The sequence below is a fragment of the Populus alba genome, chromosome 11 (genome assembly GCF_005239225.2).
Source record: "Populus alba chromosome 11, ASM523922v2, whole genome shotgun sequence".
NCBI classification, from domain to species: domain Eukaryota; kingdom Viridiplantae; phylum Streptophyta; class Magnoliopsida; order Malpighiales; family Salicaceae; genus Populus; species Populus alba.
The window spans coordinates 2,968,077-2,977,734 of NC_133294.1; the positions used below are offsets into that span (position 1 = coordinate 2,968,077).

The window sequence follows — 9,658 nt, forward strand, 5'->3', positions numbered from 1 at the left end:
AACAATTCACGCATGTTTGTGGGTAAAAACCTAACCCCAAAAAATAATAATAAAAAAAACAAGTAAAATAAAATAAAATAAATGTATGCATGCATACATAAAAAATAAATTTGGTTTATTGGTTTATTTATTGATATTAGAGTCATAAATAAAAATATTTATTTAAATTTATTTTATTATATTTTGTTATTTATGATTTTCTAGGTACGTAATATTTACTAACACCAGAGTTGAAAATATTTATAATTGAATATTCACTAATGCTATAGTTAAGAATATTACAAGCAAACCATCAAAGCATAAACCAATAAATTTTTAGGAATTTAAGATAAAATTAACAATACAGCCTGTCATAGACAGAAAGTTTAAGAGCCGATAATATCTTTCCTTTTATATAACCAGTCTTGTACCATAAAATCTATGTTGACCCATTAGAATTTCTAATTACTATAATACTAGATAACAACCCTTTAAACTAGATAGTCCCTATAAAAAAACAAGATGTTAAATGTCTGTTTTTTTCTCTTATAAAATTTCATTTTTACATGGTCGCGCAAAGTCAATGTGACATATCTTAAAGGAATCCATGCCAACATAACTACATCAAATTCTTGGAAAAGTGTTCATAACTTCCATAGAACTTGTGTTAATTTGTACTTGTTCCCCCAAGAAAAACTCAGAAAGCCACTATTGAGAGAGGAGTGTAGGAAGAAGATATTGTTGAAAGAAGTTAAGCCTGCAGCGGTTGCAGGCGCACCATTGAATCAGTACAGACAACTTCTGTACTTATTCATGCATATACAAGGTAAGGCCACACAATTTTTCAGCATCATGCTTCCAAAATATTGAAAGTAAATGAGAAAAGAAAGTAAAAGCATGAACATTTTAAGACACCTAAATACCATGAAGATAGGAAAACAGAACCAATTACTCTTACACTTGTTTCTTTCAAAACTGTAAAAGCTTCCATGTGTGATGCCATATTCTTTGACATTTGGGTGATTCTTGACGAGCAATTTCCCTTCCCATGTCTCTTACAAGTTGATGCATTTATAATTTTTTTTTCATTTTATTTTAACAATTTCTACAAGACATCAATCGATGAGATAGTCAATCCTAAATCTTGCATCTATACCGAACCCATCAAGTGTCCTAACTGCATAATTCTCATCCATTCCATTGAAGAAATAAGCAATATCAAGGAATAAGTTCTTCTGATAATCATCATCAGGAGAGTTCTAACTTTTTGCAAGAACCTTTTGAACTTGACAATTTGGAATCACTTCCATTTCATGTAATGCGCTTTCCCATACTTTTCTGCTTTTACTAAAAAATGAAGAACCAATAGCACAAAGGGCTACTGGAAGTCCATTACAATGATGTACTATTCTCCAAGATTCCTCCATAAAATCTTCAACTGGGTAAGCTTGTCCACAGGCATGCCAACTCAAAAGATTAAGTGATTTTTTGTTATCTAGAGGTTCATCTTTGCACTTGACACACTCACCATCATCTACAATCAAAGCCTTATTTCTAGTTCTTACAATGATTTACTTCCTTGGCGAAGCCAATTTCGCATGCCAACAATTGCATTGAAGTGGTCCCATTTGTCCACATCATCAAGAATAATAAGATTTCTTCTGCAACATAAAGCATCCTTGATATAATCCCTCCATCAACATCATGTATGTCATCAGCATTGTTTAGGATATCTGAAAGATTAAGGGTGCATTATGTTGCAGAAGAACTTTTATTGTTGCTCATACCTTTTACACGATAGATTGGACAAGCTGTGCCTCATACCTGCATCAGAAAGAAAAATGTAATGTATAATTCTCTCCGTAAAGTTTCAAAATCTTAGCATCCTGGAAAAAAGAAATTAAACCAGGATGTGCGTCAATGATGGATTGCTACTTTTGCAGCTATGTTATCACCACATATTAAAACCAAAAATGGAATAATGTAGAAATCTTTGCTTTTTCAGGTAGTCAAGGAAAAAAAAGAGAAAAAAATATCTTCTATTTTTATTTTCCTTGTATGTTCTTTGAGTTGGGAGTGTTACAGTTTCACTAAATTGTAGTGGTATTATCAATTATCATCTAAATGCTTAACTACAAACCTGAAAAAATTAAGAGTTCAAAACCAGCATTCTAGTATTATGTTATGTGTAGTTTCATCAAGAAATACAACTTACCCATCTCCTAAAACCATTCCTCCTCGATCTGCAACTTCCTTCAAAGCAATCCGCCACCCATTCACTTGCTCCATCTCCTTCATGATCCACAAATGCTGCAGCAAAGCTCCCTGTTTGATTTCTGACTTCAGACGGATCCACATCATAGAAGACTGGCAAAATTATGCAGTCAGTATTCCTCTTACGTTCCATGATCATTACAAGTTCATCCAGGCACCACCGCGACAAAGCATATGCTTTGGAGAACACGATTATCGATATTTTTTATTGTTGTATTGCCTGTTGGAGCTCTGACTTTATATTTTCTCCTCTCCCAATTTCATCATCGTCTCTAAATGTGTGAATCTCTGCTTGAACCAGGGCTGTGTAGAGGTGATCAGTAAAGTTCTTGCGGGTGTCTTCACCTCTAAAACTCTAGAACACTTGATATTTACAACTAGAGAACCGTGAAAATGAGGATTCTTGATATTTACAACCAATCCCATAGAGTATATCAAAGGCAGAACTGTGGGAGCCATATTCTTGCAACCATAAGTTGATATGTTTTCCTAGAGGATCTCTTCCAATGAAATAAAGGGGGATATGAAATATTTTATGATCCAATTTCTTTGAGACCTTGTCGACAATAGATTGGACAATGTGTGCCTCATGCCTGCATCAAAAAGAAAATGCAACATATGATAATTAGCAAGTCTCTCTATAAAGTTTCAAAATCTTAGTGTCTTGGAAAAAAGAAATTAAACCAGGCTGTGCGTCAATGATTGAAACCGAAAATGGAATAATGTAGAAATCATTGCTTTTTTCAGGTAACTAAGAACGAAAATATCAGAAAATGAGAAAAACAAGTTTTTTTATTTTTATTTTTATTTTTCTTTAATGTTCACTGAGTTGTGAGTGGTACAGTTTTTTCTAAATTGAAGAGGTAATATCAGTCATTGTCTAAATGCTTTACTACAAACCTGAAAAAATTAAGAGTTCACTAGCAGCATTCTAGTCTTATGCTATGTGTAATTTCATTCAGAAATACAACTTACCCATCTCCTAAAACCATTCCTCCTTGAAACGCTTTTCATGATCCAATAATGCTACAGCGACTTCAGATGGATCCACATCATAGAATACTAGCAAAACTATGCAGTCAATATTCCTCTTGCACTCCATGATCATTACAAGTTCATCGAAGCACCACCTTGACGAAGCATAATTCAATAATTATTTTTTTATTTTTTATTTTTTTAATTTTATCCTTTAACCTATGATTGTTTAGAATTGAGATTCATATGTTTTTTTATAAGGTTGTTACATTCTCATTTGATTTTTTTTCTTCGTTACCAAATACTATGAGGATATATTTATGTAATATTGGTAAGCATTTTTTTTTAGTTGATCATTGTGAATTTCTTTAATTATTAGTTTGTTTTGTTTATTGTTGTTCTCAATTTTTTTAATTATATTATTAAATTAATTATATTTATTGAATTAAGGCAACTTAACAACCTATGTCTTTAATTATTTTTATTTTTAAAAAAAAAAAACACTACCATCACCTCAACATCTTTTTTATATTAAAAAAAATACCACCAAGCGAAATTGCCAGCAGGCCGAGCACTGTATTTACCGTATTTACCATGGAAAGCACAATAATAATTTCTAAAAATACGAGAAGCTATTTCTACTTTGGCTACGTGTGCTGCATCATCATCATCATCATCATCCCTACTGTTGTGGGCATTGATAACTTCATCCTTTGATTGGATATCATCATCCTTTCCTTTCTCTTCATGCAACCACTGTACACCAATCGCCTTTACTTGAATAGCTAGATCATGTGGAAGCACTGAAATACTCACGTCATCACCATCATCAAATGTAGGATCACCGACCCCTAATTTCCCGTGCATTAGCGATTGGATTTCACGAACCCCGCGCTTGTAACGAATAGGGAGGAGATAGGCTTGACAATGCATGGATAGACAATTGGTATTGTTTCTGATTTCAATATGAAAAGGATCATATAAACTATACTCTGACGTCACACAAAACCTTGTGAACAGATTAAAGCCACATATCCGGTGCGCAGGAGGAGGTGAGGATATTTTGAATGAAAAGTTATCTACAAACTCATTCTCAATTAGCCATTTATCCTCTTCCTCCTCCTCATGAAACCTGCTTAACATCTCATCTTCATCAAATACATATTCGACAAAGTTGATTATGCCATCCATAAATATTATCTGTACCACCAAAACAATGTCTATAAAATGAGCCAAAGAAGAATATTCAAATGTAGATTTCAAATACAATAAAAGGGGTGAGGGAGGACCTGAAATCTCGATGGCTGTATTTGAGCACTAACCGTTTTCATTATTCTGAACATGTGAGAGTCAAACAATTGGATTAATTCTTGCTTCATCCAATCTTGGAACTCGACAAATTGTTCACAACCATCGGTTTTAGTCCAAACGGTTAGATTTGCAAGTCTTTGCAGTGAATAGCAAAAGGACACATCTAACAGCCGCAAATGGGATGGAAGCTCTGGGACTGCCTGAAGCATTTTGCAATTTCTTAAATATAGGAAATCGAGTAGACCAAGACCCTTGATGCTTTCTGGAAGAGAACGCATTGTTTGTTCCACTTAAATCTAGTCTCGTCAAGGAGCCTGGCAGTGCAAACGAGGTAAATCTCAACATTTTCCTCGTTGAAAAACCTAGAGGGAAAGAATAGCTTCAATGGAAGAGATGTAATGAATGATGTACTTGCAACAATTCCATCACTTTGAAGCAGCTTGCGCCCCTGATGATGCTCTAACTCCATATTCAGGCTGTTAAGATTTGAACAACCATCTAAAACCAGCTCTTGAAGTGAATTCAATCTACTCATTTCTTCTGGAAGCTCCATAAGACTTGTACAATTTCTTAGATTTAAAATCAACAATCTTTGTAAATCACCAATAGATTCGTGAATTTGAACCAAACGGATGCAGTCTTCAAGTATTAGCTTTTCAAGGGCTGGGAGACCCGAGAAGTCTGGGGTTCTAATGAGATCACGAGAGTGACGAAGATCAAGAATTTTCAATTTTGGAAGAAACTGTGAAAATACATGAATTTAGTTGTTATCAATTGAAAACGAGAGAGATAGCTGTAGAGAGAGACTCGATACATACCAGTTTGCCTTTCCAAGCATCAATTAGACAACTTCTAGATAAATCAAGAAACCACCAGCTTCTCCAAGCATACGTGATTTGGTATGGATCTCAAAGACAATCCATGCCAACACAACCATATCAAATTCTTGGGAAAGTTTCAAAACTTCCATGAAAATTAGTATAGTTTAGTTGGAGAAATTTTACATCTTTCATCTTTCTAAAAGCATCCATGCTAAGGATAGGAAACAAACTTGTTTGGCCAGATTGTAATTTTTCCCTCATCGGAAAAATCAGAAAGCAATTGTTGAAAGAAGTTAAGCCTGCGGCGCTTGCGGCGAACCATTAAATCAGTACAGACAACCTCCGCATTATTATCTTTCATTAATGCATGCATATCAAGGGTAAGGCCACGCAATTTTTCAGCATCCTGCATTAAAAATATTAAAAGTACATGAGAAAGGAATGAACATGTTAGGGCACCACACAAACCATTTAAGCAGACATATAAAAAATTTGAGCTACTTACAGTAGTTCCTTTCAAAATTGTAAAAGCATCCTCGTGACGCCATATTCTTTGACATTTGGTTGATTGTTGACGAGCAATTTCCCTTCCCATATCTCTTACTAGTTGATGCATCCACAACCTTTGATCATTGTTGATTTCAACAAGACATCTATCGATGAGATTGTCAATCCCATATCTTGCACCTTTATCGAGCCCATCTAGTATCCTAACTACATCATCCACATCCATTCCATTGAAGAAACATGCGATATCAAGGAATAAGATCTTCAGATAATCACCATCAAGAAAGTCATAACTTATTCGAAGAACCTTTTGAACTTCAAAATTAGGAATCACTTCCAATTGTTGTAATGCGCTTTCCCATATCTCTCTTCCTTTTCCGGACAATGAAGAGCCAATAACTTGAAGAGCTAATGGAAGTCCATTACAATGATGTACTATTCTCCAAGAGTCTTCTACAAAACCATCAACAGGGTAAGCTCTTCCAAAGGCATTCCAACTGAAAAGCTCAAGCGATTTTTTGTTATCCAAAGGTTCGACTTTGCACTCGAACCACTCAATATCATTAGCTGAAAACAGACCCTTATTTCTGGTTGTTACAATGATTTTACTTCCTTTACAAAGCCAATTTTGCATGCCAATGATTTTATTGAATTGGTCCCTTTTGTCCACATCATCTAGAACAATAAGAGTTCTTCTGCAACATATTGCATCCTTAATTTTTAGAATTCCTTCATCTTCATCATTTATCTCAACAGTCTTGTTTAGGATGTCAAAAAGAAGTTGGCTCTGTAGGCAAACTATATCCTTCGACCTAAAATGTGATAGAAAGCTCTTGCCTTCAAATTTATAGAAGTTCTGGTTAAAAACACTCTTAGCTATGGCTGTCTTTCCAACTCCACCAATTCCATAGAGTAAAGCAATGGCAGCACCATGGGATCCATCTTGCAACCATGAGTTGATATATTGTACCAGAGGATCTCTTCCAATGAAATGAAGGGGGGAATAAAATATTTTTGGATCCAAATTCTTTGAGATATTCTCCACAATAGATTGGACAAACTGTGCCTCGTACCTACATCAGAAGGTAAAATACAACGTAGGATAATAAGTAGCCTCTCTATAAAGGATAGAAATAAACAACATTTAGCTAAGAAATTAAAGCAGGTTGCGTGTCAATGATTGATTGATAGTTAATTTTGTAGGTGCATTATCACCCCTTATTAAAACCAAATCAAGATTGGAAAAAAAAAAAACAATGAAGAAATCATAAGTATTTTATTTTATTTTTCTTATATGTTTTTCTTATCAGTATACTTAACTGAAAGAAATTAAGAGTTCACGACCAACATTCTAGTCTTATGCTCTGTGTAGTTTCATAAAGAGATACAACTTACCCATCTCCTAAATCCATTCCAGCTAAATCAGCCACTTCCTTCAAAGCAATTCTCCACCTATTCACCCGCTCCATCTCCTCGTTGAAGCTCTTTTCATGTTCCACAAATGCTGCAGCGAAGCTCCCTGTTTGACGTCCGACTTGGGATGGATCCACATGATAGAATACTGGCACAACTATGCAGTCAGCGTTCCTCTTACGTTCCATGATCTTCACAAGTTCATCGAGGCACCATCTCGACCAAGCATAGTTTTTGGAGAACACGATTATCGCTATTTTTGATTGCTGTATTGCCTTCTGGAGCTCCAGTTGTATATTCTTTCCTCTCCGAATTTCATCATCATCTCTAAATGTGTGAAACCCTGCATCAACCAGGGCCTTGTAGAGGTGATCGGTAAAAGTTCTTGCGGGTGTCTTCACCTCTAAAACTCAAGAACACTTGATATTTACAATAAGAAAACCGTGAAGAGTAGGATTCTTGATATTTCCCAGCAGCCATTTCAAGTCTAGCGAAGATAAGACTTTTCAAAGATCTGAACCAAAAAAATAGGAGTTGCAGGATTCAAGTCGATAGTTCAAGATCGATAGCACACCAATAAGCTGAAGTATTCATATATTATTATCCTACTTTTTCTGTAAAACAAAGTGATAGAAAAATATTTGTACATTTGATAAATCTCTATGCTGAACCAACAAAAATCGGTTGATGAGACCATCAGTAATTAGTTTCTAACAGTGAATTAATTTAAGTGATTCTCAGTTACAGCAGAGTTACATTCCACAATATAACATAATACTAAAAGAGATAAGAGAGAGAGAGTGTCACTCTCCCTTCGCTGATGTTCTCTTATCAGTTCATCAATTTTTATGCTTTTAAGGTTGTGATTGAAAGTGTTGTTATTTTTTAAAGGGATATTTTTTTATAAATAATTAAAATAATTTTTTTTATTTTAAAAATATTATTTTTGATATAAGGGTATTAAAATAATTTTAAATATTAAAAAAATAATTTTAAATAAAAAAGTTTTTAAAATTTTTAAAAATACAAGTTATACTACGTTGCCAGACAATTCTTATATAAACCTTACAAGTCTGGGGTATGGGCCATTTCCGCTTTAGGACCATTTTTTTTCTTCTAATTTTCTCAAAATTCAAATCATTTATCACGCGTAGAGTATAATTACCAAAAGGGACATTAGAGACACTCGTACAAACACAATTAGGGTATGCTGGGCATTGCGGTTTGAAAATATTTTAAAAAAAAATAAAATTTATTTTTTTTTTTAAATTAATATATTTTTGATGTTTTCAAATTATTTTGATGTGTTAATATAAAAAATAATTTTAAAAAAATAAAAAAATATTATTTTAATGTGTTTTGGAATGAAAACATTTTAAAAAGCAATTGTTACAACACTCTTAAACACGCTTTGAAAATAATTCTGGGTAGTTGCGTTATTCAATTAACTTAAGTCAATTATTTTATAAAAATAAAATTATTTTACTTTTTATTTTAAAAATAATTTTTTGATATTGATCCTATCGGGAGTTAGCAAGGTTTAGTTAAATTAATATTTTTTATTTAAATTTAAATTTAATTCATAAAAAATCTAATTCACGAGTTTTTTTATATCCAGGAACAAACCATTAAACATCTCAAATTCCATCGTATTCATACCTGCCATTGCCAATGATTCAAAGACGCGGAACTCTGCTGTCTTGTTAAAACGATACGTCTCCGATATATCCTCAGACCAAGTCTACAACTGGGCCCAATACATGGGCGAATGGTTTTAAAATTGAGAGAGAAAGGGTGGATTGTAATTTTAAGACAAGTCATCCCTACAAGTCCACTCTCTCTATGGTATGGAACGTTTCCGCGTGAGGAATTTTCCATGGCTAATTAATGGCGGAAGCAGAAAGTCGGAATGTCTAGGCTTGACCAGTTATGCATGGAAAATTTTGGTGCCGGGAATTGATGGCTATTGACATCCTGAAGTAAGATTAAAAAAAAAAATATTAATTACATATATTTAATGGCAGCCTTTATTGACATGTTTAAAATCTTTTGTTTCATGTAAATGAACGAAGGGTGTGCGTGTTGGCTATTAAGATCATTTCTGTTTCTCGGTCTTTGAGTTCGAGTCAGGGCTGTGCACTTCTTGTAAGAGCCTAGGACAGCCGGGGTTTTACTTGCTTATCTGGGTCCACAAAGTGCGCTTTTTGGAGGGTGGGGTTTCTTCGAATCCAAAAAAAAAAAAAAAAAAAATGTAAATGAGTTTAATTCTGAACAAGTCAACTGGGCCCAAGACATGGCGAATGGTTTTAAAATTGAGAGAAAAGGGTGGATTGTAATTTTAAGACAAGTCATCCTACAAGTCACTCTCTCTCTATGGT

General features: G+C 34.0%; 1 pseudogene; it reads right to left on the reverse strand.

The window, feature by feature from the left end:
• Positions 1 to 1,094: 1,094 nt before the first annotated feature.
• On the reverse strand, positions 1,095 to 9,158 carry LOC140956159 (disease resistance protein RUN1-like; annotated as a pseudogene).
• Positions 9,159 to 9,658: the final 500 nt, after the last annotated feature.